This window comes from Triturus cristatus, chromosome 7 (assembly GCF_964204655.1).
Source record: "Triturus cristatus chromosome 7, aTriCri1.1, whole genome shotgun sequence".
Lineage (NCBI taxonomy): Eukaryota > Metazoa > Chordata > Amphibia > Caudata > Salamandridae > Triturus > Triturus cristatus.
Window position 1 is genome coordinate 1424841322 of NC_140590.1, and position 26374 is coordinate 1424867695.

At 46.4% G+C, this 26374-nt stretch overlaps 1 protein-coding gene across 3 annotated transcripts in view; it reads left to right on the forward strand.

Moving 5' to 3' along the window:
* Window positions 1-546: 546 nt before the first annotated feature.
* RIPOR3 (RIPOR family member 3) overlaps window positions 547-26374 on the forward strand; it is a 456892-nt gene continuing 431064 nt past the window's right edge. Inside the window, exon 1 of one of the 3 annotated variants that reach the window (XM_085619148.1) lies at window positions 547-793. The gene's annotated coding sequence lies outside the window, so the exon portion shown is untranslated. The remainder of the gene's footprint in view (window positions 794-26374) is intronic. The other 2 variants (XM_085619147.1, XM_085619149.1) reach the window with 2 other exon arrangements.

A 26374-nucleotide genomic window follows, 5' to 3' on the forward strand; every position in this document is an offset into this window, starting at 1 on the left:
TTATGTTTTTTTTATTTAGAGAGAAGTCCCAGTTTCATGTTGTTAACCACTTTTTGAAACGAGCAGATATCAATTTCATATTTACCATGTAAAACCTTCTCTTAAATAAAACACAGAACAGATCTGAGGTATGCTTGATAAAAAAAAAATGTACAAGTAACCTAAAGAGAGTAATAAAGATTTAGGATTAAGAATGCAAACCGCAGAAAAGGTTTAGAAACGTTCATAAACCTTAAAATATGGTCCCAAATAATTTCCAGTGAAGAGGAGGGGGGGGGGGGTGGGACTGGAGGGGACTTCGGCAGAGGGCTGTTTGTGATTAGCGGAGAGAAAGCATCGTAAACGCGAGTAAACAGAGAATGCGGGACCAGCCCCCGACCCCCTCCGGAGCGGGGCAGGCATCCGATGCCTTGTGATTCATAGCAGAGGGTTCAAGACGTGAGCACAGCCCGGCATGTCCTTTCAATTAGCCGCATTTTCCCAATCCCCCTGCCAGACTGCGAGGGGGAGGCAGGCGGGAGGCAGCCCCGCATCCCGCTGCAGCACACTGAGGGGACTCGCAGTGTTGGGGAGCGCTGCTCTGACTGACATGCTGGGCGCCTAGCGGCCGTCCGATGGCCTCGAGGCGCATACGAGCCACCCGGCCTGCCCTGGCGTTTCTTGGAAGTGCCCGCTGACATCACGGCAGGCTGGCCCGGGGGATAACACTGCTATCTGGGCACCGCATGCTCTGGACATAAACACAGCTCCGGGGGAGGCGAGGGAGCAACAGCCTGCGAGAGGGGGCACTCGGGTGAGTTACCAAGACTTACTTTACTCCGCTGAAACTCGTCTGTACTTTGAATTTAGCCTCAATGCAGATTCGGCGTATACGACTAGGGTAAAACGAGTTTGGAAAGAAATGTAAAGCTTATATAACTTTAGGTCACTTTTGGTAGTGGTACCTCTAGAACAAGTACTGCAAATGTTCTTTGCCTCCGGCGTTGTCTGTACCATGGCATGGACGGTCAGATACGGAGTTCGTTCACAGCTTTAATTTGAAAGGGGGAGTAAGATCTCCTCTCTGCAGGGTGCAATGTTTTGAATGGAGGAGTACTGGAACCTTGCACCATGGGCGCAATACTTTTAGTAAAAGAGCACCAGAACATCTCAGCGTGGGTTCAATACTTTTTATAAGAGAGTATCAGCACTTCTCAGCATGGGTTCAATACTTTTAATAAGAGAGTATCAGCACTTCTCAGCATGGGTTCATCACTTTTAATGAGAGAGTGTCAGCACTTCTCAGCATGGGTTCATCACTTTTAATGAGAGTGTGTCAGCACTTCTCAGCATGGGTTCAATACTTTTAATAAGAGAGTATCAGCACTTCTCAGCATGGGTTCAATACTTTTAATGGGAGAGTATCAGCACTTCTCAGCATGGGTTCATCACTTTTAATGAGAGTGTGTCAGCACTTCTCAGCATGGGTTCAATACATTTAATGAGATAGTATCAGCACTAGTCAGCATGGGTTCATCACTTTTAATGGGAGAGTGTGTCAGCACTTCTCAGCATGGGTTCATCGTTTTTAATGGGAGAGTATCAGCACTTCTCAGCATGGGTTCATCACTTTTAATGAGAGAGTGTCAGCACTTCTCAGCATGGGTTCAATACATTTAATGAGAGATTATCGACACTGGTCACCATGGGTTCATCACTTTTAATGAGAGAGTGTCTGCACTTCTCAGCATGGGTTCAATACATTTAATGAGATAGTATCAGCACTAGTCAGCATGGGTTCATCACTTTTAATGGGAGAGTGTGTCAGCACTTCTCAGCATGGGTTCATCGCTTTTAATGGGAGAGTATCAGCACTTCTCAGCATGGGTTCATCACTTTTAATGAGAGAGTGTCAGCACTTCTCAGCATGGGTTCAATACATTTAATGAGAGATTATCGACACTGGTCACCATGGGTTCATCACTTTTAATGAGAGAGTGTCTGCACTTCTCAGCATGGGTTCCACACTTTTAATGGTAGATATCAGCTCTTCTCAGCATGGGTCCATCACTTGCATTGGGAGTGGACCAGCACTTCTCAGCATGCGTTCAGCACTTTTAATGGGAGAGTATCAGCACTTTTCAGCATGGGTTCCACACTTTTGAAGGGAGAGTACCCGCACTTCTCAGCAGGGTGCAATACTGTCAATGGGTGAGTACAGGAACTTTGCAGCAGGGGTTCAATACTTAATGGGAGTGAACCAGCACTTCTCAGCATGGGTTCAGACCTTTTAATGGGAGAGTATCAGCACTTCTCAGCATGAGTTCAGCATTTTTAATGGGAGAGTATCAGCACTTCTCAGCATGGGTTCCACACTTTTGATGGGAGAGTATCAGCACTTCTCAGCATGGGTTCCACACTTTTGATGGGAGAGTGTCAGCACTTCTCAGCACAGTGCAATGTTTTTAAGGGAGAGTACCAGCACTTCTGAGCATGGGTTAAATACTTTTTGAAAGGGAGAGTACCAGCACTTCTCAGCATGTGTTCAATACTTTAAATGGAAGAGCACCAGCACTCCTGAACAGGGTGCGATACTTTCAATTAATTAGTACTGGCACTTCTCAGCACGAGAGCAATACTTTTAAAGGCAGAGTATCAGTACTTCTCAGCAGGGTGCCATACTTTTAATGGATGAGTACCGGAACGTTTAGCATGGATTCAATACTTTTAGTGGGAGAGTAAGGCACATCTCAGCATTGGTTCAATCATTTTAAGGTGTGAGTACTTACACTACTCAGTAACCAACAGGAACTCTGAGAGAGTGGGTACCTGCACTTTTATGTTTGCATTTGAAGCACTCGTCTGATTGGCCGTTCTCCTCAGTCAGAAGCTGGCTGGCACTCTGCACTTGGCATTGAGCAACGGTGCCCACTGCCCCCGCGCCGCTTCAGTGGATCACTTTACAGGCTTGGGTCTTGAATATGTCCTGTAAGATGCTGTTGTGTCCAGAGGCATGGTGCCCTGCCTGCCTTCTTCCGGGTCACCTGAGGACTTTGATACCTGCCCCAGTCTAAGGGCTTCACAAATGGGGGTTTGCCAGTTTCTAGAGCTCCGCACTTGGGCAGATAGGAAACTAGGAAGCATGGAAAGGGGGTGGTGGGAGGGGGTGACATGTCGAACCATAAGACTATCGCAGGTTCTTGTCCACTTGATCCACTCGTTAGCTATGCAAACATCTACACCTTGGATCACTCGGAAGGATTAGGAACAGGCATGAAGCCTACCACATCCCGAGGGGCTCTGGTGGGATAGTCTTTGGAAAATCCAAAATTATGCGGGAAAACGCCTTGGTCAAAGAATCACTAAGTGACACTGGTTATGTGGCATTATTGGTTCATACTCTACAGAGCTGGTGGCTTTCAACCACATAACAATCCGCCTCCACTTGAATTATTGTTGTTACCTCTAATCACATTAGGGCAGAGCTGCCCTTTATCCTTAAGGTGCTTGTCAGACTTTATCATCTTACAAGGCAACGTCACTTCCTGTATATGTACTCAGGGGAAGGGGGCTCTCCCAGTTACAGTCTGCTGAGTGTGGCTGCTGAGGTCTGTGGCTGCCCTACTGCTCACGGGATTTTATTCGAATACACCCGATGCCACCTGTCATCCTTCCAAGGTCGAGAAACTGAACATTACAGACTTGTAATATTCAGATGTCTATATATTGCATCATACATTAGTGGGTAATTTGTATAATAAAAGTGTTCATTGTGAGTCTGCGGCAGAAGTAGCCTGTCTAGTCCAGCTTCCATCTCATGCATCTTTCCTCCACTACTTCCTCTTTAGTTCCTCCTTAATTCAGTTTTCCACTTTCTTTTTTATCCCTGCTTTCTCACGCTTTCTCTGTCTCTCTCTCTTCCTCCTTCTTATCCAATTTTCTAGCTTTCTTTCTCTTGGTCTCGATCAAGCTCTAATGAAGAAAAATAAGTGCCGGTCCCCAAAAGTGAATGCCGATATCCATCACAGGAAAACACCGGCACAAATTAAGCAGTGCTCATACCGTTATTTAAACAACTCCTATGTGTTCCCCACCTATATAAGAACCGATACAGTTGAAAAGAACCCCAACATCACACAGTGTGACTGATTGAGGAATGCTTGATTAGAATCCAGGTCATCTGGATGTACAGTTGGCAACACAGTGACTATACCGTATTTCATTACTTATAATCGCACCTGCTTTTTAAAATGGCAGTATTTAAGGCAGCAATTGCTGTATTAAACATTGAGTATGGTAGACAAGTTGGGGGCCCTGGGGCTGGCAGTTCAGATGTCTCTCACCAGCCTCAGACCCCCCCCCCCCCCACACACTATGGGGGTTAAGCAGCGCTTGTCCATAGTGTGCATGATTTGGGAAGGCGCCCGTTAGTCAGTGTTCATCTCCCGCTGCAACATCTAAATGAAGCTCGTAAAATTTCTCGCCGAATGACGCGATTTGTGGCGGAGTAGAGCGCGCTGGCTGTAAGAAGGCACCGCATTAATGTATTTCCATGATTCAGAGAGGTCTGCTAAATCCAAGCCAAACAGCTGTGCCGGCGGGGTAGGTATTTTTTTTAAAGGTTTGTTTACATTAAGCGCATGAACACTCTCACAACTCAGGCATTCAATGCGCTAGGGGTAGGAATTCCTCCTACCGCTGAAAAGTCAACCTTTAAGCCATCTTCACAAACCTCCTCTCCGGATGACCGGCCCTGGCGCGGTCTCTCGGGCACCCCTCCACATTCAACATGGGAGACACCTTCAAAGCAGTGAAATGGCGCAAAACCATGCAAAACATGTTGGGGCAGATTTATAACGGACTTGCGCCACTTTTACGCCGCCGTTACGTCACTTTTGTGACGCAGCGGTGGCGTAAACTCTGCGCCATGTTGCGCCCCATTTACAACGTGACGCATCTAGGGAGATGCGTCACGTTGTAAAGCTTGCGCCACATGTGGGCGTACCTGCACAGGGGGGGGCGTTCCGGCGCAAGAACGCCTCCGAAAAGTGGCTGAGTGAAATCTACAAAATTTCACTCAGTCACTTTTCCGGCCATGGTGCGTCAAAACCCTGCGCCTGCTTGAAGCAGGCGTAAGGATTGACGCAGCATTGTAATGATAGGGGACCCCCGAGCCTTGCTGGAGCTGCGTCGTGCTTGCGACGCAACTCCAGCAATGCGCCAACCTTCCGCCATCAGATGCGTCACGCATCTGTTTATCCTTGCGCCACGATGCGCTGCATTGTAAATGCGGCGCATCTATTGTGGCGCAAGGGTAAACTTTAGTGACGCATCTTCCCTGGCGCATCCATGCTGATTTGCAGGGATGCGCCAGGGAACATAAATCTGCCCCGTTGATTGGCCAATAAGGTTCCTAGAAACCGCATCATATTTGCTCCGCCATTAACATAGCAGCAAATACGCCCCCTCTGTGTTCATGGCAGTGTATTTAGGGCTTAGTTCTATGTATGGAACTCTCACTTTTGATGGCAGTGAATTTCCGACTTCGGTCCAGTGTCTGGGCCTCTCTTTTAATGGCAGTATATTGCTGGCTTATTTCAAGTGTCTGGGTACTCACTGTTAATGGCAGCGAATTTCTGGTTTAATTCCAGTGTCTGGGTCCTCACTTTTATTGGTCCTGTACTTCTGGCTTGTTTCCAGTGTAGCAGATCCTCACTTTTAATGGCAGTGTATATCTTGCTTATTTCCTGTTTCTGCCTAATCTCCATTATAGCAGTGTATTTCTGGCTTATGTCCAGTGGCCCTCACTATTAATGGCAGTGGATTTCTGAGTTATTTCCAGCGTCTGGGGCTTCATTTTTAATGGCAATGTTTTTTCTGACATATTTCCAGAGTATGAGGCCCTCAATTTTACTGGCAAACTCTTTCAGGCTTATTTCCAGTTTCTGGGTCCTCACCATAAATGGCAGTGTATTTTTGGCTTATTTCCAGTGGCACTCTCTTTCAACAGCAGTGTATTTCTGGTGTATTTCCAGTGACCATCTATCATAATGGCTTATTTCCAGTTTCCAGGCCCTCACTTTTAATGGCAGTGTATTTCTGGCTTATTTGCAGTGGCCCTCTCTTTTAATGGCACTGTATTTTTGGCTTATTTGCAGTGGCCCTCTCATTTAATGGCAGTGTATTTTTGGCGTATTTTCACTGGCCCTCTGTTTCAATGGCAGCGCATTTCTGGCTTATTTCCAGTGGCCCTCTCTTTCAATTGCAGTGTATTTCTGGCTAATTTCCAGTGTCCAGGCCCTCACTTTTAATGGCAGTGTATTTCTGGCTTATTTCCAGTGGCCCTCACTTTTAGTGGCAGTGTATTTCTGGCTTATTTCCAGTGGCCCTCTCTTTTAATGGCAGTGTATTTCTGGCTTATTTCCAGTGGCCCTCACTTTTAGTGGCAGTGTATTTTTGGCTTATTTTCAGTGGCCCTTTCTTTTAATGGCAGTGTATTTCTGGCTTATTTCCAGTGGCCCTCACTTTTAGTGGCAGTGTATTTCTGGCTTATTTCCAGTGGCCCTCTCTTTCAATGGCAGTGTATTTCTGGATTATTTCCAGTGTCCAGGCCCTCACTTTTAATGTATTCTGAGCAGATGTTGGTGCCTTGTGGAGGGACTACTGAGTGAGGTGCCCTGAGGGAGCGGGCTGTTGAGGCGTGTGTTATTCACCTACCCAAAGAGTTCCGTAACCAATCTAGCCATCAAGCCTTCAGAAACCAACTCAAGGCTTGTTTGTCCTCCGCAACCCGACTTACCACCCAACAAAAAAAGCTGGAGTGAAAAGCTGACTTCACTCCCAGCAAAAATGAGAGTTCCAAATCCCTCAAGCGCTTGTTTGTCCCAGCAGGCTTAAGGACTATATACATGCACAAAACAAGCATAGGTTAATATAGCACATAGCAAAATATATAACAGTGCAGAGTCCACAGACTATAAACTATACATACATAAAATCACATAGCATAGCACAGAGTTGTATGTATAATAGAACATAAAGCATAGGATAATACATAACAGCACCTAGCATAGCACAGAATAACTTACAAAACACACAGTAACATGATATGGCATAATAAAACCTACTGAAAAGTTGTGGCCAACGTTTGAGTGTGTCACGATCCGGTTGCAAAGCTGTATACACATTAGTACTTCAAATTAGTACACATCCACCAAAGTAATCAGTTATTTATCATTTTTATTTTCCTTGTTTTTCGTCATGTTATCCTTGTTTTTCATCACGTCAATAGATGTAAAAAATTCATTGAAATTACTTTTAGCGTGTTATTGTTCTAAATATTGCCCATCCAGGCCTATATGTAAACAATTGCAGAATTTTCATGTCCTCCATTTGATTCGATACACATTTTACTCAATGCATTTCGGTTTAAGAAAACCTTCATCAGGAGTATCTACGAGTTAAAAATATATGTATATCAGTAACATTGCATTTACAACCCCAATAATATCAGAGTATAATTTGCCTAAGTGCCCGTACTTAATTTATCCCATGTGATTTCTGTTAAAAATACACATCAACCCACACCCCATCACCCCAAACGTATACCCATTTTCAACTACAAGTTCCAACTCATACCATGTGACCATGAAACGTGAACTCTACATCCTAGTTTAAACTAAAATAATTCACTCTAAATCAACTTAACCCCTTATCATTCTAACCTCTTGACTCATATCAATCTCTAGATCCTCTTATCCTACTTGCTTGCCCTCCAACAATACTAAACAACCTTCCAAAACCGATTCAACCATTATACCAATTCCCCGTGCGTACCTGATGTGAAACGTGTTGCGCTTAGCTCTCTCTGGTCTCTCTGATTGTTTCGTAATATGCAAAAGTGCTAAAACCCTCTCGAGCTTTTGAAGTACTAATGTGTATACAGCTGTGCAACCGGATCGTGACCCACTCAAACGTTGGCCACTACTTTTCAATACATTATGTTCTGGTGCGCAGGAACGGCGCACCATTCCAGGTTTTGCACGCCAAATGGGAATTAAATGGAAAGATATATGAACAATCTAATGAACAACAAAGGGTGTGCTTCAGGACATTTCTCGTCTTGTCGTCATAATAAAACCTACAACACAGCATATCCTGATACGGTCACTATAAATAATACAATTAAGCATTGAATAAATCTTCTCCCTGCCCCACACGTCACCTACTGCACAATTTTCAGGGAGGCATGTAATAGAGAACAGGTTACAGCGAGCTATCTGCAGATATGAGTATATACACATACACATATATATACAGGGTATCCACTGTTTGCCTGTTTTTTAAGGTGAGCACACCAACTCTGTTTAATAATTCAATATACATGTTTTAACTTTCTTTAAAACATTTTATTGAGTTTTCACAACAGGACTAGAGTGCTTCTTATGGTACAATGCTATCGCGCCCCAGCGGATCTGTAATAATGTAAATGATGTAATAATGACACTTCTCAAGAGTGCCACTATGCTTCTTATGAGACAGTACCAACATTTCACTGTGAGTCTGTTTTCTTTTCATGGGCGAGTCTTATCACTTCCCAGCAGATCTGCTGTGCTGCTAATGGGGCGGTACTGACACGTTTCGGCTTCAGCAAGCATTTTATGCTTTATGTGGGAGAGTGCTAACACTTCTGCTAAATGCTACTGTGTTTTAATGTGCCAGTACCATCATATTCCATTGGGGCTGTTAATGGAACTATCACATCAGGGAGTTGCTATACTGTGGATGGGACAATACCAGAAGATCCCAGCAGGGATGATATACTGCTAATTTGGGAATATCAACAAGCAAAAGGAGGGCTGGTGTGCCTTTAAAGGGGTGGTAACATCAGCCGGTCAACAATACTGCTAACTGTAGCTTACCAGCCCTTCTCAGCAGGACTGCTGTGCCTTTAAGGGGACAAACTAAAACTTCTCAGTAGGATGGCTTTTTCTTAAAGAGGCAGTAACCACATTTCTGAAAGGGGATCAGATATTAACAGACACAGGTCACTCTCGGTTCTTTGTTTTACAAAAAGCACAAAGGCGATATTGCCGCACATATCACTGGATTAGTTGTGAAAGAGGCAGATATTGGGGTCTGTCCAGTAGACATATCACTGACTTTACCTTTTCGATTTTGTGAACCGGCAAGTGAATAGGTAGTAGGTGGCTTAATATGGGGTGTACTCCAAAGAGGGGATCAATGACCTCAAACCAGGAGATAGCTAGGTGCAAATGGTCAAGAGGACTCTCGGATCCTTGTAGCACAGGGAAGAAATGTCCACAGTTTAGCTTCATAGTGATTTAAAGCATATTAAGAAGCAAATGAAATTTCACGTGGAATTTGACAAATATGAAAGAGGGCTCCTGCCTGCAAACGGCATTGACAAAGGTTAACCGAAAAATAATATAAACCCAAAAAGTTTAAATGCAAACTCTTGAAGATGCAATATAGCTCCCATAAGCAATTTGCTATGCCCTCCAATCAATGATACAACTGGCTGACGAGGCTGACGAGGGCTGAAAGCCCGAAACCGGTCCTAGGATGCTTGTTTCCAGTCCAGGGAGGACCTGGCTTGGCAGTTCGGGCTGGACTGTTCCCATGGGGCACAGGGTCAAGACTGATTTGCATATGGCTGGGTACAAACTGGAATGGCATGGTGAGCAAAAAAACGATGGATTTAGGCCCAGATCTCTGTACTGGGGTGAATGTATGACATTGCTCTGCATTCTGTCCATCAATTGTTGTTTTTGCATTTGTCACCCCGAGTGGGAAGGGTATGCTCAGACGTGAGTCCCTTGCTCTCCATGCCACTGGAATCAAGCTATCCTGGCTGACGAGGGCTGAAAGCCCGAAACCGGTCCTAGGATGCTTGTTTCCAGTCCAGGGAGGACCTGGCTTGGCAGTTCGGGCTGGACTGTTCCCATGGGGCACAGGGTCAAGACTGATTTGCATATGGCTGGGTTCAAACTGGAATGGCATGGTGAGCAAAAAAACGATGGATTTAGGCCCAGATCTCTGTACTGGGGTGAATGTATGACATTGTTCTGCATTCTGTCCATCAATTGTTGCTCCAATCAATGATATGCACGTGCATTTTAATATAAACCTTCTCCAGCAAGTACCTCAGTACCCCACACATGTTGGCAGGTTTTCCAATCGTATTGATTATAAGAGGTCTTCACTAGTTAATGTATGTGAGTGTTCCTGTTTTATATAGCACTTAATAGTGTGGCTTCACACTTCTCTGCATTTCTTCCGAGTGCTCCTACATTTTAGCAAATAAGGTAGCAAAAGCCAGAAGAGAGGAGCATGGAGTAGAACCTCTGCCTCCTGGTAATTTCACCAACGACCGGTCAGCTACAAACCACATTTCATTAGGAGAGTTGTTCAAGGTGCATGCAGTATTTAAGTTACAAAGATCAAGTTCCTATTCCGATGTGGATTGGCCATTGTCACCTCTAAGCTGTGTTTTTTTTAAAATGACTACACATATTTCAGTATTTCACAAGAGCAGCTTGAACTGAATATATGTCGTTACTACGCATTCCGTTGCAACGCATGCCTTTACCACGCATGCGTTACAACGGAATGATTTTTCTACGCATAGCCTTTCCCTCGATTTTTCCTTTACCACGCTTTTTTTTGGGGGGGGGGGGGGAGACCACCCCCAAGCCCCCTTTTTTCTTTTTTTTTGCCTTTTTCTCACGTCTTCGCCGACACTAAAAAAGGACTGACGCATTTTTTCGGATGAGGAAGAAGACGTTCCATGAAGACGTTGCTTGCGTGGTAAAGACGGTCGTGGAAGCAATACGCGTTGTGAAGACGTTTACGAGGTAAGTGTACCGTTGTAAACGTAACGCGTAGAAAAGCCTTCGTGGTAAAGGCTGTTTCCCGCTGGAACTGGCCTTTTAAATCTCTTCTTAAACTGTGATGTCACCGGGGTTGTCCCACACCTCTGTTGTTTCAGGGGAGAAGAAAATGTTTCTAGATCCCCACACCATTTCTCCTCTCTTACCTTCCCTATAACTCCCTAAATCATGAACCTGACCAGTAGGTCTATTGCACGGCAAAATGCTGACCTCAAAGGCATACTTTTAGATTCCTGAGGTATTTGAATGGCTTAAGTATGTACCTTGGGCACTGCCCACAAGGACATTGGTTAACCAAAATTACAGATGTAGGGGAAGTCACATCATACACTCTTTGACCTCTTGATACATCGCATTGCCGACTCCTTGTTAATAACTTTTAATATGGGAAAAAGTGACGTACCAGTCACGCAAGGGGCTTGTAAATACGCACCTTAGCCTCCCAATAACTTCCTGCTTTCAGGTGATGGGACACTGACAAGGGCGCAGACCATATGCTATAAAAACTAAAACTCCTTCTTTACTTTCTGGCCCTGCTGCTGTCCCCCTGAGACAAGAGGTAGCAGGGGAAGGTCCAGGAGTACCAAAGGGGAAGGCGATGGTTCCAGAGGCCAAGTTAGGTGTAGCGACTGGACCTCTGGCCGTCTCGAGCTGAGATCCATGTCCTTCCTGTTTATACGGCAGTGCTTCTATACATTGGTCCCACATGCTAGTCTCTTTGATGAGAGCACCAGGGATCTGCCTTGTCCACCTCACATGTGACTCTTTCACAGACCAGGCGCCTTTCAGGAAATGTAGGGGTTTCTGGAGCCCAGAGGGATCCATTCTAGGTCAATTACATAGAAAGAGGATGTGAGCAGGAATTCCACGCGACCCCCTGCCCACAATCAAATTAGCGTCGCACAACAGGGCATGTTTGCTTTCTTCATTTTCAGATAAATTGCCCACAGCTGTGCAATCTGATCGCCCGCCGGCCTGAAATGGAACTCTCTCCCAGAAGCCTCAGAGCTCTGAAACTGCACCGTTCCCATGCGGATGGCATCATTGGTCCTAAATGCTTGCGACACAAAGGCATGATGGAAATAATGGCATAACTATATAGGATGGTTTATTGGTTGGTGCTAAGCCTGGATGGAGCTCTTGGAAAAAAGATATCTTACATTTACAAATCAGCCTCTTTAAGGAATGAGTGTGCCTGAGAGTGTTGGTCTGTGCATTTCTCGGTGAAACAAGCTCCCTATTATCCATCCATAGTAAGACTCTTGCAACTCCTATTGGCTGTTCTGCTTTCCATGTTGTTCAAGAAACCATGTAAAACAGTAGGAGTCTGACTGAAACTTCCCCTAACTGTTGAATTCCATTCTTTTGGTTTTTAGGCCAAGTATTTAGACTTCCAGAAAAAGTCGACTACATCCAATATTTTAGGCGGGAATTAATTTAAACTTCCCAAAAAGCGGAATGACCTCCACATTTTATAGAAATATAGGGGCTTATTTACAAGCCCCTTGCGCCACCCGTACGTCACTTTTCCCATGTTAAAAATGACGCAAAAGTGGCACAAGGGGCTTGTAAATCCGACCCGTAGGGTTCAGACTTCATATAAGGCCCATAGACTGCTAAAATACTGGGCATGGACATTTATGATTTCTCTGGAAAACAATGTTACCTTAAGCTCTTGACTCAACATCAGTTGTAGCGTGTAACAATGAGGTGTTTTAAAGTGTGTTAACATAAGTGTACTTGTAGATGACATTTCAGTGCGCTGAAGAGTAGAAATATATTCAACAGTGTGACAATATGTGGATATGGGTCTGACCCATCTGAGGCTCGTAGCATACATTAGAAGCGGAAGCTCAAAGAGTTGTAAGGCGCTGGAGTTACTATATTTTATGTCTAAAAGAACAAACTGTCTGTTCACTAATTTCAATCCCCCTTCATCCACATTATGGGGCCCATTATGATGTCGGGCGGATCGCCACCGCCCGAAAGGCAGTGGCGATCTGCCCGACATCTTTGCCCACCCGCACTTCAATTACCCCCCGCCATATTACAATGGCGGGGGTACAGGGGCGGCCGGAAAGACCGTCCGCCGCTTTACCGCAGGCAGGCAATCATTACAATTGCCTGTTGTGCGGTCCTGGGCCTTAATATGGTGGCGGTGCCTAGCAGGCACCGCCCTCCATATTATGATATGTGCAGATTCTGGCCTTTCCATGGCGGCAATGCCACTATGGAAAGGCATGCGGGCCCCCTGGATGTTGGGGTGGGTTGGGGGTGCACATGGGGGGTACCTATGATTGGCATACTCAAGGTGGCAGGCACCGCGCGGTGCCTGTCTCGTTGTGCATGCCAATGCAACACGTGCATATTCAACATTGTGGCGGGTGCTGATTACAGCACTGCCCGCCACAATGTTGAATATCCGGGATGCGACCGCCAGGGTGGCGGTCGCATCCTAATTGCTATTGCGGGACCGCCGCACCCCTGGCAGTCGGTCCCGTTTACTGGTACGGTTTGTCTGCCCGCCATCGTAATAGGCCCCTATGTGACATTGCAACATAATGTGGATGGAGGGGGATTGAAATTAGTGAACAGTTACCAATAGTCAGAAGCTAGCAGAAGGGCAAATTCGAATAATCATGTATGATGAATTTATGATCAAAAAGGACCAAAACATGAAGGAAAGTGATTTTGATTATGTTGAGCATTTAAGGGTGATAACCAGAATAACATTGGAAGAAGTACACAACGTTGGTCAGTTTCTAATTACTGCGAAGTGTTCAGCTTTCTATATCTTGCCTCAGATGGAGCATCCACATGGTTGGGAATTTCCATTAATTGCTGGATCAGGGACTGCTAGAGTGCCAGAGATGCTAAGGATGCCAATGTTAATACAGCGCTATGCAAATTTTGATATCATAACATTTTACGCACATTTTTCACAAAAGATGCCATTAGGATCTGGTGGTACCCTGAGCATAAATCTATCTTCGAACATCAACAAGCTCCACCAAGCTCCCCCGAAATGTCGTCCACCTTCAAAGTGATGTTGATCCCTCTTGATGGCTACTTTTGGAAGTCACATCTCTACACACAGCCTCACCTTCTCCATTAGGGGTTTTGAGTCACAACTACTGGGGAGACCGAAGGTGTGGGCACCTCTACTGCTTCAATAATGTCAGACTCTTCTAGTTTTTTTAGCCCTTCCTCCGCCTTCAGACAGTGATGAAACGCCTCCCTGCAGTGTCTCAACATGGTAGGATGAACAGTGGGCTTTATATAAAGTCTTATGTAGTTGCCTTTTAGTCACCAAGGCCCAGATTTACTAATGTTTCAAGCAATGCCACACAGAAAGCAAAGTTGCTTCGCTCCTTTGCGTGTAACAGAGAGAGTAGACATGTGCCCTATCTACTAGAATATGGTGCATTTCTGCTCCCTCCTACTGCTGGCGCACTGTCTGCTGTGTAGAGCAAACACAAGTACCCTTGCACCATGCTGCAAGGTTGCCTGTATAATGGGCAGGATTGTTTTTTCCTTACCGCCCAAAAAATACAAAGAAGCAACTTCCTATTTCTATGTGTGAAACAGAATGCAGTAAGTAGAAATCACAAGGAGAAATAAAGATATTTCTCCTTGTTACTCCTCACTGTGGTAGGTGCACGATTTTGGCACAATTCCAGGTTTACAAGTGATTCTAAATCTTGAAATGCATCAAATTCCATTGGTGGATGCACTGGAACATTTCTTTACAAAGCCACGCAAGCGGTGCAAATCACACCTTGCATTGCTTTGTAAATCCCAGTTAAGGACTTGCGTTGGCTTGCAATGTCTTGGCCATTCAAGGACAACACAATCACTTGGTAAATCTAGGCCCCAGTTACTTGGAACATACTGTGGAACTCGTCCAGCAACTCTTCCGGCTTCAAGGTGCGGACTTGCAAAACAGACTGGACAACCTGCAGTTCTTGGATTGTCAAACAACTCAGCACCATCCCATTGCCATCCTGGGTGACATACACGTTGCCTGGGGTGTTCTTCCCATTGTACTACAGGTACGGTACAAACATGCCAGCTAACGGAAGGGTTTTCCGTGGTCCATAAGTGCATACCTTCATATTGGTGGGCCGTACGGGAGGCTGTCTTATTAGAGGATTGAACCCCGCATGTACATCACATTGATTGACACCCCTGTGTCTATGATTGCAGTTACTGGTCTACTATGAATCAACTCCTGACACTTTGGAGCAGTAGGGGCTTTTGGTCGGCCCATACATAGAGCATGCAAAATGTGAATGGTTGCTTGTCCTTCATCGTCGTACATATCTCCCGCTTTTAGTCTGGGTTTTGTTAGTGCTACGGCTCTCATTGCTTGTTTAGTGGGTTGCGAGATGACCAGCAGACTTTGGCAAAATGATTGTTCATTCTGCACGTTGCAAATCTCTTGCCGGTGGCAGGGAACGTCCCGGCATGGCAAAACAGTCCACCACATTACATACAGTGGGGCAGATTTTTGTTTCCTGGCGCATCCCTGCAAATCAGCAGTGATGCGCCAGGAAAGATGCGTCACTCAAGTTTACCCTTGCGCCACCACAGATGCGCCGCATTTACAATGCAGCGCATCATGGCGCAAGGATAAACAGATGCGTGACGCATCTGATGGCATAAGGGCGCGCATTGCTGGAGTCGTGTCACAAGCACGACGCAACTCCAGCAATGCTCAGGGGCTGCCCATACCGAACATACTGCGTAATGCCTTACGCCTGCTTCAAGTAGGCGCAGGGTTTTGACGCAGCAGCGTCGGAAAAGTGACTCAGTGAAATCTTGTAGATTTCACTGCGTCACTTTTCCGAGGCTTTTTCGGACGGAACGCCCACCCTGCATACATTAAACCTGACGCAGGTTTAATGTAGCGCGGGGCTTTACAACGTGACGCATCTCCCTAGATGCGTCACGTTGTAAATAAGGCGCAACATGGCGCATGGTTTACGCCGCCGCTGCGTCACAGAAGTGACGCAACGGCGGCGTAAATGTTTCGCAAGGGGCTTGTAAATCTGCCCCATAGTTGCTTCCTTCAACCTTCTTTTTCAGTGGCGGCCAATTGAGATCTGATTAATGTTTTTTAAATCTCTTTATTTGCATTTTATACATTTTAACTTCTTTATATACATTGACAGCTCACGTAACACTACTGATAATTAGCAGTCATCTGATTCTTTGCGACTATGTATACATTTCCTTCATGCTAAAAAACTAATGACCTATACAGTATAGAGCCAGTATATTTGAGAGATCTGATCCATATTCTCACTTTTGATCGATTTACTCAGTACCACCTCCATGTGCGATATTCTGGCTTCAATGGCTCTTTGGACCACGTGTGAATGTTCTTCAGCGACTTTAGTGGCTCTTGCAGAAGTTATGTCCTTAACTTCACCGATGTACATCCGTGTATGATTTGAGAACTGATCCACTCAATTTAATCTTTAAATGTTCAAGTGCTCACCAGCTCCTTCGATCGAGTGTAGAAAGTGTTGACAGATTCGTCAGAGTCTTGCCAGAAACAGAATCTCTCATAATCGAGATTGACCATGTGCTCGCAACGAGCATTAAGCGCTACAACGATTATGTCACATATGTATGGAAGAACTCCCTCTGGTACGGGTCGTGACATTTTGTGAACATCCAACCCTGCTAGAGGCAGGAACAGCAGGCGTTTTAGGTCATTGTCCACGGCTGTCACAGCAAAGCAAGCACCCACTTTTGGTCCTGTGCTGAGGGGCGACCTGCATTCATGAGAAGTTCTAGGGTGGGCATGTTTGCCATCTCTGAGGTTCAGGTGTAACTTCCCTTCCGGACCTCGCCGCTTGCTCACGGTGTCTTTGTGGTTTTGCTGCTTACCTTGGTTGGTCGTCCTATCCTTCTCACCTGTCCCCCCCCCCCTCCTTTTATTTCTGGGCCTCTTCGTTTTACAACGGCTGTGGTCTCTTCTACCCCACTGAAACTGGCAACTGCATGCACTCTTGCCCGGAGACCTGGAAGTCCCTTAGTGGGAGCACCCTTGCATCTGATCAGTTACAGTAAACTTGTTTCAACTGTTCCTTTTTTGTTTTATTTTTTCTCTCCTTTATTTTAAGTTTTTTTTCCATCGCATGCACATAATGCCAGTAGCGGCCAGCATGGCTCGCGGGTGGGGGGCTGGTGCAGGGGGTAGCGATAGCCGGAGGGAGCATAATCAAAAATAATAAATAAAAATAAATTACCTTGCCGCAGGGTCCTGTGTCTCTGTTCCTGCTTTACTGTCTCCGACTTCAGGAACAGCAGCAGGCAGTCAGGGTCCCTCTGCTAAGCCAATCACAAAGCTGCAATGCAGCATTGTGATTGGTCTGAGGGCCGTGACACGCCGCTCAGCCAGGGGCTGGAGAGGTAGGTATGTTCTCAATGGGGAAAGTACCAATAACTGGTTTGGGTAGCCCGAGAGGGCCGAACAAACAGTCATTGCACACTTAGGAGTGGGGAAACCACACCTCCCCTGCTCCGTTAGCAGCGCAGCCCCAAGTAAAGGAAACATCAAATGATAATAACTGAAAGTTATTAGAATTTTATGTTTTTGCTTCTCGCACTGCTTGAAAGCAGTAAGGCGACGCTCCTCCGCCTTAGCGGAGGAGCCACCACTGCATAATGCTGGTCTGATGTATTAATATGGTGAGTCCGTCTTTCATGGGAAGTGCACCTTGCCGCCAGCAGCCCTGCAGTCTTGCTCTCTCAGCTGGGTGTCCTTGTACCTCTCCAGGAGCTGTGTTCTAGTGGTGCCCTTCAACCATTGCACCCCATGGTTGTCATCACAACCTATTGCACTGCCTGGGGAACCTGCTCACCACTCCCCTGAACCATGCACTGCCTCGGTGGCTGCCCCCCATCTCCCTGACCAACAAAGCCACCAGAGCTGTGGGGCCACCTCACAACTTCGTGCATTATCCCCAGGGTTGTCACAGCACAGTCCGGTGCTGGGCCGATACGTGGGTTTAGCCTTCAGGTGCTAGTTAGTTTTTCCCAACTGCAAAGCACTTATCCAGTCACGTCAGGGTGCGGGCATCTGTCCTAAAATCACTAAAATCGCTAAAATGTTATGTTTAGGGCCTACACATGCCCCAGTCTGACAAAGAACACTCAGGACCCGTAGATGGTACTCAAATCACTTGAGTGGTACTTTTCATTCCACTCTTCTCTGTGCACACCCTTATTCATGCACTCATCAATGTCATGGGCTCAAATCACCTCCCTTAGCCCAAACCGGGGTATATCAGGTGCCCTCTGCTGCCCAAACATACCAAAATCTCAAACTCAACAGGGATCCATCCAAGTCGACCTCGTAAGTTTCTGATTAGACAGATACACCAAACTTGGAGAGACCCGTCACCCATGTCCAGGCAACAAATCAATGTAAATGAATTGAGGATCAATAATTCATGGCGAGGCCATCTTTCCTCATTCAAGCCACATCCCAAGGTGTGCTCAACTGTTAATTCTGCACTACCAGAACTTTGTAGACTCAGTAAAATAGGGCGTGGAAGTTATGGAGAAATAGCATGTTGCCCGCAGGGAGCTTGTAGAGATAGTGGGAGTGACCTGGTGCTGATGCAAACAAGACTTCTTGCTTGAGTTTATCTCTCAGACCTCAGTGCAGAGGGAGGGCGTGTGCGAATGATTGGTGACTCCTCTGGCACTACTGTGACTTGCACAACATGCTGCACTGTAAGAACCCTATGGCTAACACTAAAGAACAGACTTCTTTGGGGCAGCACAGTTGCTCATAATCCGCAAATAGTACCCTTGTTTCAGCTATGCCCTTCGCCCTACTGTGTACCACAGCATGCTGAAGCTCTCGCCTGATTGGTTGAGGAGTTTATGTCTGTACCTCAAGATATAAATTAACACCCAGTCATTGGCTATACCTTGTAGTTTTTCAGGTGCAGCACTATCACGGGATGGAGAAGGAAGCAGAGCTAAGCCGCATCAGTAGCTGAGTCTGAGTCCTGCCACCCATAAAGTCCACCTATATTAGAGGGGAAATCCTATCTGATTATGCCTGCTGTGTCAAACGCCCACTGGGCAGGATTACAAGACCAGCAGAACCAGCCCTGCCCAAAATAGCCAGGAATCATTACAAATATGCCAGAGGCGATGTTTTGCTGGGAGTGGACACCATCAAAAAACACAAACAGCGCCATCAATGTGCTAGGGCTAATGTTTTGCCCTTGGTAGGAATGATCTTACCACTGATGACCCGAAGTGCCATGAATCTCCCCAGTATTCCAGGTACAGCATTTTGCCCAGGGTGAGCCTCTTCGGGTGATGGCTATCCCAGAGTACCAAGAAGTACCACAAAAATACACGCAGGTAACTTTATTTGGTACAAGGGTGTCAGCCGGGTATCGGCATTTGGGGACAGGCGCAATAACAGTTGAGTGGCAGTGTCACGTGCACTTCCCGCTCCAACCTGTGTTTTGCTCCTAACACATTGTGCTCGAGCTTTGCGCTCGAGCGTGGGGTCTATGCCAGCTCCAGGGCTATAAGTGGGATGAAATAAACTGGGAGGGGGGGTGTTAAAGGGACGTGGCCAATGTAATTAAGGGCGTCGCTTAAAAACAGGTAAGCTAAAAATCTGTGATTAGCATAGTGTGCCACCCGACTTGTATTTTGCTGTTTCTGTCATTGCATCCAGATATATGATACAACAAGTAACATCATACCTACAACAAGTCAAGACTATTGGCTTTGTCAATGGTTGTTAGTTGCATGAGATAAATAAACAGGAACTATGGCTTGTACATAATATTGAAAACACTTCCATTTGAAGTCCTGGTGACACCACGGCAATGTTGCTGCTCCTGAGTTTCAAAAAGAGAAGGGGAATCCTGAAAGAAAATTACTCTCTTTAAAGGATTTCCCTTCCCCTACAAAGCTCACCTGGCATGATGTCATGTCGTAACTTCTCCACTAGTGATATGGTCTGGGACTACCGAACTTCCCCCTCCCCCCTGCGCAGAACCACATTTCTAATGATGGACATGAGAAGGGAGTTTCTTTGGAGGCAGGGATCGTACAACCCCCGGCCGTATTTATTAAAATATGAAAACAAAATTAAAATGGAAATAAACAATATTTACACAATTATACGCAGAAACATAACACGACATTTGATTACAATTCATATGCACAGATATCAGATGGCTAACCTTAACATATTCCTAATACATAGTTTTTCCTATCCGAATCTAACATCTGGATCATAATCATACATTATTTACTTTCTGAGTATCCTATTTGGGACTACGGCAAGGTCGCTAACCGATGTCAGATGCTTATCAATTAACCACGCCCTCCCGTAGGAGTTGCGCATGCGCAGAGGGCCCGCTTACCGAGAGGGTACTTCCCCCCCCCCGGTTGCCCCCATACGTTCCCTGAACTCCATTAAAATTTTGGGGGCTCTTGCACTCTGCGCCATTTAGTGACGTCCATGCCAGTGCGGGGTGGCCAACCAGCCTAAAGAAAGCGTGACTCCCCCCTTTCCCCGCACCCATCCAGCCAACCGGATGTACCGCCCCTGGAGTTATAGGAGAGACCCCTTGTCCCTCCCCTGGGCGACCCCATCCGAGAATGGCGCCGCCCCCTAAGGACCTTAAATTTACTGCTCACCAGTCATGACCTTACCGCCTGACCAAGGAATAGCAATAAATACGACGATTGATGATTTGTCAACGGGAAAACGCCTAAGGAACAAAACCATACCGTCAACTTCATTGCCCAATGACCATATTGCTACAGGGGATGGTGGGTGGGCAAACAAAAGTTAGCAGCCTCCCAGAGGCTGCGTGCAGTATGCCTGAGAGCGCGGGACAAAGAGTCCGAGTGCTGCGCTCCCAGGCCTTTTATCATTCCTACTGGGGGCAGGCCAGTTCTAACTGGCCTGCCCCCTGCCCCCCCTCGACCCGCAAGCGCCTTAATCGCTTCCGGGCCGAGGGATCGCCCCCACCAGCCAAACCCCGCCGCGGCACGCCCACCGTGTCATACTGACGCGGTGGAACGCGCCGGGCAGGGCGAGCAGGCGAGGGGGGGGAGGGGGTCGGAGCCCTGCCATATCTGCGGCAGGGCCGATACCAGCCCTGCCTTTCCCTATGGCCTGGGACTACCGAACTTCCCCCTCCCCCCACGCATAACCACATTTCTAATGATGAACATGAGAAGGGAGTTGCTTTGGAGGCGGAGGTCGTACAACCCCCGGCCGTATTTATTAAAATATGAAAACAAAATTAAAATGGAAATAAACAATATTTACACAATTATACGCAGAAACATAACACGACATTTGATTACAATTCATATGCACAGATATCAGATGGCTAACCTTAACATATTTCTAATACATAGTTTTTCCTATCCGAATCTAACATCTGGATCATAATCATACATTAATTACTTTCTGAGTATCCTATTTGGGCCTACGGCAAGGTCGCTAACCGGTGTCAGATCCTTATCAATTAGCCACGCCCTCCCGTAGGAGTGGCGCATGCGCAGAGGGCCCGCTTACCGAGAGGGTACTTCCCCCCCCCGGTTGCCCCCATACGTTCCCTGAACTCCATTAAAATTTTGGGGGCTCTTGCACTCTGCGCCATTTAGTGACGTCCTTGCCAGTGCGGGATGGCCAACCAGCCTAAAGAAAGCGTGACTCCCCCCTTTCCCCGCACCCATCCAGCCAACCGGATGTACCGCCCCTGGAGTTATAGGATAGACCCCTTGTCCCTCCCCCTGGGCGAACCCATCCGAGAATGGCGCCGCCCCCTAAGGACCTTAAATTTACTGCTCACCAGTCATGACCTTACCGCCTGACCAAGGAATAGCAATAAATACGACGATTGATGACCTGTCAACGGGAAAACGCCTAAGGAACAAAACCATACCGTCAACTTCATTGCCCAATGACCATATTGCTACAGGGGATGGTGGGTGGGCAAACAAAAGTTAGCAGCCTCCCAGAGGCTGCGTGCAGTATGTCTGAGAGCGTGGGACAAAGAGTCTGAGTCCCGCGCTCCCAGGCCTTTTATCATTCCGACTGGGGGCAGGCCAGTTCTACTGGCCTGCCCCCTGCCCCCCCACGACCCGCAAGCGCCTTAATCGCTTCCGGGCCGAGGGATCGCCCCCACCAGCCAAATTAAAATTTTGGGGGCTCTTGCACTCTGCGCCATTTAGTGACATCCATGCCAGTGTGGGGTGGCCAACCAGCCTAAAGAAAGCGTGACTCCCCCCTTTCCCCGCACCCATCCAGTCAACCGGATGTACCGCCCCTGGAGTTATAGGAGAGACCCCTTGTCCCTCCCCCTGGGCGACCCCATCAGAGAATGGCGCCGCCCCCTAAGGACCTTAAATTTACTGCTCACCAGTCATGACCTTACCGCCCCAGGCCAGCATAGTTGCCCAACTATCTGGCCCCCCCCCCATCCTATCACTCTGAAAGGTCATGCCCCGCCCTTAAACTCCCTAGCCAAGCTATGAAATGTTCTAACATTATTTCATTACCTAACCTAGTCAAGTGGACCCCGTCTTTTAAGAAGCACGTTCCCCCCTGACACACCCATGTGCAATGTAATTGAGGGGATCTGAACAGTTTCCCTATTTTATTGTTGACCCTCTTTACCGCGTGATTCAACGCTCCCACAGAGTTCCCCCCCTCCATTTAAATCTGGGTATCATCTGCGACCAAACTATGGTGCAGCCCTGGCACGCCTTAGCTAACCAGCCGACTTCGGAGATTATGTCCTCCATCAAGACCTTTCTGCCTAATGTTAGCAAGTCATTCCCACCCAAATGCAAAATAAATATTGTGGGCAGAGGACTGTGTCTCTTCAGAAGATCAATCATAAAACCCCTAAACTGACTAAGGCAAAGGCCCCCTTTTCCATGGAAAGATACTGTGAAACCACCCTGCTCAGCTCTTTGTCTGTAATTACCTGAAAGAAAAACAGATTTCATACGCCGTATATAAGAATGACCCACAACCCACACATTCCGTATTCCTTTGCCCTGTAGTTTTGACCGCCGTTGAGAAGAGTCTTGCTGTTGTGGTGATGGCAGTTTCCCTCCTGCGTGACAGGTTCGAGAAACTGTGAGCAAACAGACAAACAAGACAGGCATCAGTCCACAATTGTATTGTGTATTCACAACATGTGCAGCCGCACATAACGCCATAACTTTTGGAAGCCCATCGTCCAATCCTCTGTACACTACTGCAATGCAACCCCCTAGCCGTTGCCTCAGTGGCAGCCCCTATCCTGAATGAATGCGTCCCAAAAACCTTTGGATTCAGACCTGCTTTGTTGATCGCCATTGCCAATACCTTTTTAAACTGGAACATGGAAAGTGGGGTACCATCCGCGTGTAGTAACAATGTCCCACCTAACGCACTGCTCCTCTGTCTGAGGTAAGTTTCTAGGTGCATCACCGGGCAACATGGGTTGATTTGTGCCCTATGAAGTACCACCCCTTCTCCCCGAGCTTCCTGATCGTTTTTTGATTTTTTGATGGTTAATAGCAAAGTGTCACCCTGTATCTTCACGTGCTCCAGTAGGAGCCCACCCTGCCCATCCAACTTGTTGCGTGCCACCAATTCACCTACCCTGAATGCCCCATTATCATTCCTACTGGGGGCAGGCCAGTTCTAACTGGCCTGCCTCCTGCCCCCCCTCGACCCGGAAGCAGCTTAATCACTTCCGGGCCGAGGGATCGCCCCCACCAGCCAATCCCCGCCGCGGCGCGCCCACCGCGTCATACTGACGCGGTGGAACGTGCCGGGCAGGGCGAGCAGGCGAGGGGGGGAGGGGGTCGGTGCCCCGCCATATCTGCGGCAGGGCCGATATCGGCCCCGCCTTTCCCGAAGTGAGCAGTGTGAGCAGGGCTCGTCGATGTGCCTGCTGGCACTGCAGTCCGGAAAAAAACGGACCGCCTGTGCCAGGGCACAAAACAGAGCCCGATAGAGACCCGTTTCAAGGCCCTTTTTAAAAATCTGCCGGTGCTCAGCACCGGTGGGACCCGGCCCACTTAAAGCCCTAGCCAGCTCCATTGATTGTCATTCGGCATTGAAGCTGTGTGCACTCCTAGGCGAATGGAACAAAGGCTTACCTGAAGTCCACCGTGTCTACTCACATTGTGTAAATCTCTTGTGGCAGCCTTTCTGTGCTTCCTCAGTCTGTCCTTTCACCCTGCGGCACCCAAAGGAAACATCGTCAGAGTTAGTTTCCGCTTTCTGGAAGCACACCACCACACACTGGGCACTGCAAGTGCTAAAGTCTAACAGCGATTAGCATGCTTATTTTTACTGTATTTTTTTTCTCGTGCTGACAGCTATTGGTATGCTTATTTCCCTTGCATTGTTATCTCTGCACAGCGATTGGCGCACTACTTTTGTGCCGAATATTACACAGTGTGTTCCTCAACAGCTCAATAACTGGACATTCATTCTATTATTTTTTTATACTTGTATAAAGTGGTTAGTTGCATTTAGAGATTAAGAACATTACTGTATTAGTATTGTGCACTTCTGTTGGTTCATAATGATAAAAACAGTCATACCACCGGCACCTTTTCTCTAGGACCCTGGAGAACCCCCTCTAAAGTGGCGACTTTGGATCAGTCATTTAATGCCTATCTGGATGCCATTGATTGTCAAATATTTCGCCCAGGCAGACAACTTAATTTGTAATATTATTATTTGGGGGTTGAGGGACAAAATATTTTTGACCATTTGCCTGAGGTTAATCCTACAGAGGATGGCGCGCTGTATGAATTTCAAAGTGCTGTTAAACAATTAGAGATCCATTTTGCAAGCAAGATTAACCTAGTTGTGTGTAGATACACTTTTTTTTACCAGAGTCCAAACACCCTCAGAGTCAATTGATACTGTTATCACTGCTCCAAATGTTTTAGTCTCTATTGCGATTTTGAGAATTGTACATCGCAACTTATAAGAGATCAATTGGTGGCCAGGTGAAATTCCAAAAGAGACTCAAGAAAGGCTTTTTGCCTGCAAACATCCTTCACTTGATGAGATTTTTGACAAGGCCAAAAGCAAGGAGTCTTCGAGAGAAGACTTGAAACAATTAGAAACCAGCTCTCACCAAGTTGCCAGTGTATCTTAGGGTATTGGTGAAGGATCACAACCTGTACACCAATAGACTAACGTGACACAATCTTCCAAAGGACAGGGGGCGGTAAACCTCTATGTTTTAGGTGTGGTTCTTCTTACCATGTATCCTCTTTCAAAAAATGTCCTGCAATTACACAAGAGTGTTGGAGGTGCAACAAAACAAGACATTTGGGAAGGTATGCTGAGGCAGCAAGTGCCCGAGTGGTGGCATCAGTGCTTCTAGAGGTATCTCTGTTCATACTGTCCATAGTCAGGATTACATTGATGATGTACAATGTTTAGCTAACAAAGATGATGAACTGGTTCTTGCAGTAGATGTGGTAGAGACTAAAGGTGGCAAAAATTGCCAACTGCTACAGTGATCCTTTGGTAGAATTCATGATTAATGGCCACACCATTTCTTTGTTAGTTGATTCTGGTGCCAGGATAACTATTATTGACATTACCAGGTGCATTGAAAGGTGATCTCACCAAGTTTTGTAGCAACCAGACGTAATAACCACAGCATTTGAAGGTAATAGAATTCATGTTTTAGGTTATTTTTGGGCAACTATTGGATTTTCCATAAAGGAAATTAAAGGAAAAGTATATGTGACAAAAAAGAGTATCAACATACTTGGTTTGTGGCATCATAATAAGACCTGGAAGGTAACACCCAGTTATATTGGAAGACATTCATTACATTGGGGGGACCATCACCAATGAGGTAGTACAATAATTTTCTGAGTCTGATATGGTGTTCACAGATGACATTGGTGAGATTAGAGATTTCAGGCATGTAATTAAAGTAAAGAAGGGGAGTACACCTGTTAAGCATAACCTGCGTAATGTTCCTTTCATTTTGTGAGAGGTGATTTATTGAACATTTTGTCCAAAATGCAATAAGAGGGCATAATTAAACCCTTGGATGCAACTTTGCGGTTGTCTCCAGTCATTCTAGCAAAGAGGAGATCTGGAGAACTGAGATTGTACGTTGATCTACGGAGTGTGATCAATGCCATATGGGTAGAAAACTTCTTGTTACCACAAACAGAAGATCTTATTACTGCTGTGGGTCAGGTCAAATTGTCCACAAAATTGGACTTGAAAGCTGCATATCATCAGATTGTGTTAGATGCCGATACACTGCACTTGACTCCGCTTGTGATGCGGATGGCACATTCCAGTTTTGTAGGATGCCATTGGTCTGGCCTCTGATGCTTCTGCATTTCAAAAAAGTTTAAGTGATATAAATAATGTTGGTGTATTTCAAGATGACATTTTGATATTAACCAAAATGAAAGAA